General features: G+C 40.7%; 1 long non-coding RNA gene across 1 annotated transcript; it reads right to left on the reverse strand.

The window, feature by feature from the left end:
• Nucleotides 1-3,322: 3,322 nt before the first annotated feature.
• On the reverse strand, nucleotides 3,323-5,648 carry LOC146929345 (uncharacterized). The gene is made up of 2 exons (XR_015008258.1): nucleotides 5,509-5,648; nucleotides 3,323-3,612 (listed from the first exon to the last, which is right to left on the reverse strand). It is a non-coding gene; the product is annotated as an uncharacterized LOC146929345 (long non-coding RNA).
• Between the last annotated feature and the right edge of the window lie 3,362 nt (nucleotides 5,649-9,010).

The raw sequence follows: 9,010 nt of genomic DNA on the forward strand, positions 1-9,010 counted from the left end.
AACTTCGCCACAGACATACTGGTCTTGATAGGAACAAAATGTGCCGACTTCGTCAACCGATCAACAATCACCCAAATAGAATCAAAACCCTTAACAGTCTTCGGCAACGCTCCAACAAAGTCCATTGATATACTATCCCACTTCCATTCTAGCACAAACAACGGCTGCATCAAACCTGACGGCTTCTGATGTTCAATCTTAGACTTCTGACACACCAAACAAGCATACACAAACTCTGCGATCTCTTTCTTCATTCCAGGCCACCAGAACAACCTCTTCAAATCCTGATACATCTTAGTCGCTCCTGGATGAATACTCAAACTACTTCTGTGACCTTCTTCCAAAATCTGCCTCTTAAGCTCAAGAACAATTGGTACACAAACACGATCACGAAACATCAAAACACCGTTCTCATCCTACCTGAAATCCCCACCTTTACCTTGGTTAACCAACACTACTCGATCTACAAGTTCCAAATCTCCCTTCTAACCATTCTTGATCTACTCCAGAATATTACTCGTCAGTTTCAACATTCCCAACCTCACACCCTCCGGTGTCAACTCACTAACCAAACTCAAATCTCGAAACTGCTCAATCAACTCCAACTCTTTTACCATCAAAGCAGACATATGCAACGACTTCCTACTCAAAGCATCAGCAACAACATTGGCCTTTCCAGGATGATAGCTCAACTGGAAATCAAAATCCTTAAGATACTCCAACCATCTCCTCTGCCTCATATTCAACTCCTTCTGGTCAAACAAGTACTTCAAACTCTTATGATCGTTGAACACTTCAAACTTAGAACCATACAGATAATGCCTCCAAATCTTCAACACATACACAACAGCTGCTAATTCCAAATCATGAGTCGGATAATTCTTCTCATGCACTTTCAACTGCCTCGAAGCATAAGCCACAACCTGACGATTCTGCATAAGCACACCACCAAGACCCATCTTAGAAGCATCACAATACACAAGAAACGATTCCTTCGGATTCGGCAAAATCAACACTGGAGCCGAAGTCAACCTCTTCTTCAACTCTTGGAAACTCTTCTCACACTTAGCATCCCAAACATAAGCTTGTCCTTTCTGAGTCAACTGCGTCAATGGCAACGCCAACTTAGAGAATCCCTCAATGAACCTCCGATAATAACCTGCCAATCCAAGAAAGCTCCTCACTTCAAAAACAAACTTAGGTGATTCCCATTGCAACACTGCATCAACCTTCGACGGATCCACGGCAATACCACCTTTAGAAATCACATGACCAAGGAAACTCACTTCCCGCAACCAAAACTCACACTTGGACAACTTAGCAAACAACTTATTCTCCTTCAAGACTCCTAACACAATCCTCAAATGCTCGGCATGCTCTTCTTCAGACTTCGAATACACCAAAATATCATCTATAAACACCACCACAAAACGATCCAGAAAAGGATGAAATATTCTATTCATATATTCCATGAAAACACCTGGCGCATTAGATACTCCAAATGGCATCACAGAATACTCATAGTGTCCATACCTCGTTCTGAACGCAGTTTTGGATATATCTTCCACCTTTACTCTAATCTGATGATATCCTGACCTCAAGTCAATCTTGCTGAACACTTCCGCACCAATCAACTGATCCATCAAATCATCAATCCTCGGAAGCGGATACCGATTCTTGATTGTTACCTTGTTCAACTGTCGATAATCCACACACAACCTCATGCTTCCATCTTTCTTCCTAACCAATAACACAGGAGCTCCCCACGGCGAAACACTTGGCCTGATAAACTGTTTCTCAAGCAACTCTTCCAACTGCTTCTTCAACTCACCCAACTCTAATGCAGACATCCGATACGGCGCAATCGAAATAGGACTTGTTCCAGGTACCAAATCAATTGCAAACTCAACTTCCCTCTCCGGCGGTAACTCGGTAATGTCGTCCGGAAAAACTTCTGGAAACTCTTGCACTACCGGCAAGGAAGCAAACATCATGAACATACTAGCTTCGCCATCCAAGGACTTCTTCACTTGCTCCGCGGTCAAGAACTTACCACCTTCCTCAGCTACCGGCTTAGAAAACGTCAGACTCTTGGTCAAACAATTAATGTAAACACCAAAAGTCAACATCCAATCCATACCGAAAATCACGTCCATATGCTTCAACGGAAGACACACAAGATCCAACTCAAAATCAACATTGCCAAAACTAATAGGGCACTTAGCACACACTAAAGAAGTAGTCACTGAACCACTAGTCGGGGTGTCGATAACCATCCATCGAGACAACGGAGTCACAACCAAACCCAAACGCTCAACACAACTAACCGCAATAAAAGAATGAGTAGCACCAGTATCAATAATTGCAATCAAAGGAGTACTATTGATAAAACACATACCTCAGATGAGATTATCCGGATGCTCTACCTCTTCCGCATTCAATGCAAACACCTTGCCCGCAGCCTTCTTCGGTTTGGTACACCTAGTACTGATATGCCCCTTCTCACCACAATTGTAGCAAGTGATCTCCTTCTTGCACTCAACAGCCTTGTGACCTGCTTCTCCACACTTGTAGCACTTCTCACTACCCTTGCAATCATTAGCAAAATGGCCCAATGTGCCACACTTGTAGCACCTCACCTCAGCAACATTCACCTTAGAGCCTCCACCAGATTCTCTCTTCTTGCCTTTGTCCTTGTTTTACGGCTTCCCAAATCCATGACTCTTTCCTTTCTTCTCATTCTGAGCCTTGTAATGATTAACCTTGACCTTTCCAGCTTCATCAAACATACGACACTTATGCACCAAAGTATCAAAATCACGGATCTCCTGAATACACATATACTGATAGATGTCGGGCCTCAAACCGCTCTCGAACTTCACACACTTGGAAACCATAGCATCCTCCGCATTGATGTACGGACAAAACCTCGAAAGCTCCTCAAACTTTGCCGAAACCACAACCACAAACAACTGAGCTTCTCTATCCAAAAGATACCTGGAGTATGCGGCTTCTCCCCACTTAGCTCAGACCCGCCTAAAAGAACGGAACACCGGAACAAGTATCGACAGTACTTCCGTACATGTCGCATACAACGGGAAAAACAACCAACAGATAAGAACAACAGCACAACAACCAAGAACAAGTACCGAAGGTAACTCATTACCATTCGCATACTAACAGGGTAAATCAACAAACACTAGTCTATTAGTCTATTAGTCCAGAGAAGACTGACCACGGCTCTGATACCAACTTGTAACACCCTATTTCTAATAAGCGGTAAAACGCGCGAATACATCAGACATATTCTAGAAATAGATGCTACGTCTCCAAATCAAACCACAATTATACATGCATAAAGATCATGTTACACAACATAGCAGCGGAATAGTCATATAATTCATAAAACAGCTCCCAATATCAACATGATACAATTGTATCCTCCAAATCTCGAATAACAAAATATCTCAACAACTCCGAAATACATAGTCAAAATAAAACAACATGCAAGAACTATCCTAGATCAGAGCCCTAATCTAGACACTTGCATGAAAAAGAGGAACTCCACTCCTCGGCATCATCAAGCAAACAACTAAGCATCCTGCACTCCATCTACCCGTCCATACAGAAAGGTAGGTGGTAAACCATTGAGGGTTAGCATTACATCATCATAATCTACGAAAAACATTTATTATGAACATTGGAAATGAAAGAATATATTCAAGAATAACAATCCATACATATATTCACAAGTATCCACAACACATGCATATTATTCTTTACCATCATTCCAAGTTCATCTCAACAAGTGTATCATACACATATCACAAATTCACCTTGTCAATCAACAATTAACCCTCAATAATTCAATCCACAAATTACAGTTAGCAATCAATCATAAAACACATTGCAATGCAATTCAATCCACCAATAGTTTATGCAATGATTCTAGACTCATCTAGATGCATGTGGTACCAGTCACCTCCAGGTCGTCACCTTCGATGTAACAAAAACATCGTACTCACCTCAATTGGATATAAAATCCGCCACCATCAGTCTTGGATATAAAATCCACCACCATCAGTCATGAATGCATGAACATATGACTCAACTACAAATGCATATGTTCACACAAACAATAATCACCTCACCATCACCAATACTTGTATATATGCAATCATCAACAATTCACCACCAATTTAACATATATACAATCACCAACAACATCAAAAATCACACAACATGAAGTTGTGACATAATCACACCACCAATCATCTTCACATAACATATAACAATTCTCCGTAAAGGATTCACAATCAATTGGTTCTCAAAAGTCCTCTTTAGTTAAGTTCGTCTCTCAAAATCACAACATTAAATTAATTGAACATTTAAGTCAAAACCAAGTAAACAAGATCAATTGCCTATGCCATGTATTCTTACAAGTCACATATACGTGCAGTAGAGGTTACATAAGCATTTCATCGGCCAAATACGACGAATTCATAAAAATCACAAAGTTCGTCTCAATTATCATTTTTCAAAGAATTTCCCAATTTCTAAGTAAAAACAAGTAGGTTCACTACATCACAGTTTAGCCACCTTAGTTGCACTCTTAAAATTCAAGTTTCAAAGATTAAAAACATTCCACAAGGATTTGGGTCGACTTAGAACTAGCTATGCGGGATTTTCGACAAAACGTTTCAAGAGTATTCTCCCCATAACTTGCAAACCAAAAATCGTATTCAAGTCAAACCAACGCCCTTAGAAAGATAAAAAAATTATCTACAATTTTCATGTTTGTACCAAAAACCAGTTCACGACTGAAACGAGCGAAAAAGATGCGGGAGTGCAAAACAGGAACCCTGTCCTGTGACAACTCGCCACTACGAGTAGGGCTACTCGCCACTGCGAGTTAGCAGTTACTCGCTGGTGCGAGTAAGCTTGCTCGCAGCTGCGAGTTATGAAAGTTCAGTCTCGGGAAAAAGAGCCTTTTTCACCCCAAAACCCCAATTTTGACTCCACAATGCCCAAATTTGATCCCAAGGTTCATCCAAACATTTCTAAACATGAAAAGACACACAAATGCATATCAAATTTGTCCCAAAACATTCTCTAAACAAAAATCATCATTTGACCCATTTTCCATCAAACTTCAAAAACAACACAAGTTCATAGCAAACTTCATCAATTATGATTACCCAATGTTTTAATCATCAACAACAACACCTCTCAACAACAACAGCATCTAAACATCATGAATTTATCAACAATTCATCACAACAACACTTCATATCATCATTTTTGGACAAAAATGCAAAGCACACATATAACCACAATTTAAGCATGTAATTTCATCATCAACAACTCAATTAACATTTAATTCACATACCCAAACATTGCATCAAAACATGTACACGAATTTACAAGCAATTAGGCTCAATTCAACAATTTCACAAAATGGGTAAAAAGAAAAATATGTGAATTATGGTTGAAATCTAACCCTCTTACCTCTAACACCAAGATTTCCTAACCCAAGCTTCAATTTAGCTCCTAGATGATGAATCCCCTCTTTGCCTTCTAACCCTTGTTGTTGTTCTTCTCTCTAGCCTCTATCTCTTCTCTTCTCAAATGAAATGAAATGAATAATGTTGTAAAACCTAATTTCACCAACAACTAGAGTTTAGATATATGCTCTACTCAATTGGGCTTATCTCTCAAACCTTAATGGGCCTAACCCATTTCTATTTTAACACCCAAAATGTCACTACTCACTTAATGGTAAATTATAACACTAACGGTCACTTAATGGTAATTAAAATAATTACTACACCCTCTCTAGTAACTTGGTAAAATAATACTCTTACTAAGCACTAAAATATCCTCCAACAAAATTACCCCTGCTCTCAAAATGACCAAAATGCCCCTAAGTCCAAAATGACTAAAATACCCTTCTACACCGAATTCTACAATTCCCAACTAAAAATACACACAGAGGCAAATAATCACATAAGAGCACATATAACACACATAAATAAATAATAAAATAAAACTAGCGAAAATCGGGCTGTTACAACTCTCCCCCACTAAAAAGAATTTTCGCCCTCGAAAATTACCTGAAGAAAACAACTCTGGATACGCAACCCTCATCTTACTCTCCGATTCCCAAGTGGCACTCTCACCGGTCGGTCCAACCCAAATCACTTTAACCAAAACGACCTCCTTGCCACGCAAACGTTTCACTTCACGATCCTCAATCCTAACCGGCCAAGTCTCAACGGTCAAATTATCCCTTACTTCCAAATCATCCACTTGAATCACATGAGATGCATCATACACATATTTCCTCAACTGAGACACATGAAACACATCATGAAGATTCGACAAAGATGGCGGTAACGCAATCCGATACGCTACAACCCCAACCCCAACCTTCTCAACAATCTCAAACGGTCCAACAAAACGAGGAGTCAACTTCCGACACTTCAAAGCACGACCAACACCAGTTACAGGATTCACTCTCAAAAACACATGATCACCAACCTGAAACTCAAGATTTTTTCTCCTCTTATCATGATAACTCTTCTGCCTACTCTGAGACGCTTTCATCTTCTCTTGAATCATCTTAACCTTTTCGGTCGTCTCTTGCACAACTTCCGGTCCTAACAAAGCACTTTCTCCTGACTCATACCAACACAACGGAGTTCTACACCTCCGACCATACAAAGCCTCAAACGGTGCCATTCCGATACTAGAATGAAAACTGTTGTTGTAGGTAAACTCAATCAACGGTAAACATTCAATCCAACTGACACCTTGCTCCAACACACAAGCTCTCAACAAATCTTCCAAACTCTGAATAGTCCTCTCCGTCTGACCATCAGTCTGGGGATGATAAGCGGAACTCAACCTCAACTTAGTTCCCAAAGCATCTTGCAAACTCTCCCAAAACTTAGAAGTAAACCTCGGATCCCGATCCGACACAATACTAGAAGGAACACCATGTAATCTAACAATCTGCTCAATATAGATTTCAGCCAACTTCGCCACAGACATACTGGTCTTGATAGGAACAAAATGTGCCGACTTCGTCAACCGATCAACAATCACCCAAATAGAATCAAAACCCTTAACAGTCTTCGGCAACGCTCCAACAAAGTCCATTGATATACTATCCCACTTCCATTCTAGCACAAACAACGGCTGCATCAAACCTGACGGCTTCTGATGTTCAATCTTAGACTTCTGACACACCAAACAAGCATACACAAACTCTGCGATCTCTTTCTTCATTCCAGGCCACCAGAACAACCTCTTCAAATCCTGATACATCTTAGTCGCTCCTGGATGAATACTCAAACTACTTCTGTGACCTTCTTCCAAAATCTGCCTCTTAAGCTCAAGAACAATTGGTACACAAACACGATCACGAAATATCAAAACACCGTTCTCATCCTACCTGAAATCCCCACCTTTACCTTGGTTAACCAACACTACTCGATCTACAAGTTCCAAATCTCCCTTCTAACCATTCTTGATCTACTCCAGAATATTACTCGTCAGTTTCAACATTCCCAACCTCACACCCTCCGGTGTCAACTCACTAACCAAACTCAAATCTCGAAACTGCTCAATCAACTCCAACTCTTTTACCATCAAAGCAGACATATGCAACGACTTCCTACTCAAAGCATCAGCAACAACATTGGCCTTTCCAGGATGATAGCTCAACTGGAAATCAAAATCCTTAAGATACTCCAACCATCTCCTCTGCCTCATATTCAACTCCTTCTGGTCAAACAAGTACTTCAAACTCTTATGATCGTTGAACACTTCAAACTTAGAACCATACAGATAATGCCTCCAAATCTTCAACACATACACAACGGCCGCTAATTCCAAATCATGAGTCGGATAATTCTTCTCATGCACTTTCAACTGCCTCGAAGCATAAGCCACAACCTGACGATTCTGCATAAGCACACCACCAAGACCCATCTTAGAAGCATCACAATACACAAGAAACGATTCCTTCGGATTCGGCAAAATCAACACTGGAGCCGAAGTCAACCTCTTCTTCAACTCTTGGAAACTCTTCTCACACTTAGCATCCCAAACATAAGCTTGTCCTTTCCGAGTCAACTGCGTCAATGGCAACACCAACTTAGAGAATCCCTCAATGAACCTCCGATAATAACTGCCAATCCAAGAAAGCTCCTCACTTCAAAAACAAACTTAGGTGATTCCCATTGCAACACTGCATCAACCTTCGACGGATCCACGGCAATACCACCTTTAGAAATCACATGACCAAGGAAACTCACTTCCCGCAACCAAAACTCACACTTGGACAACTTAGCAAACAACTTATTCTCCTTCAAGACTCCTAACACAATCCTCAAATGCTCGGCATGCTCTTCTTCAGACTTCGAATACACCAAAATATCATCTATAAACACCACCACAAAACGATCCAGAAAAGGATGAAATATTCTATTCATATATTCCATGAAAACACCTGGCGCATTAGATACTCCAAATGGCATCACAGAATACTCATAGTGTCCATACCTCGTTCTGAACGCAGTTTTGGATATATCTTCCACCTTTACTCTAATCTGATGATATCCTGACCTCAAGTCAATCTTGCTGAACACTTCCGCACCAATCAACTGATCCATCAAATCATCAATCCTCGGAAGCGGATACCGATTCTTGATTGTTACCTTGTTCAACTGTCGATAATCCACACACAACCTCATGCTTCCATCTTTCTTCCTAACCAATAACACAGGAGCTCCCCACGGCGAAACACTTGGCCTGATAAACTGTTTCTCAAGCAACTCTTCCAACTGCTTCTTCAACTCACCCAACTCTAATGCAGACATCCGATACGGCGCAATCGAAATAGGACTTGTTCCAGGTACCAAATCAATTGCAAACTCAACTTCCCTCTCCGGCGGTAACTCGGTAATGTCGTCCGGAAAAACTTCTGGAAACTCTTGCACTACCG

The sequence above is a fragment of the Medicago sativa genome, chromosome 4, assembly GCF_051527215.1.
Source record: "Medicago sativa cultivar Bolivia chromosome 4, Bolivia_mono, whole genome shotgun sequence".
Classification (NCBI taxonomy): domain Eukaryota; kingdom Viridiplantae; phylum Streptophyta; class Magnoliopsida; order Fabales; family Fabaceae; genus Medicago; species Medicago sativa.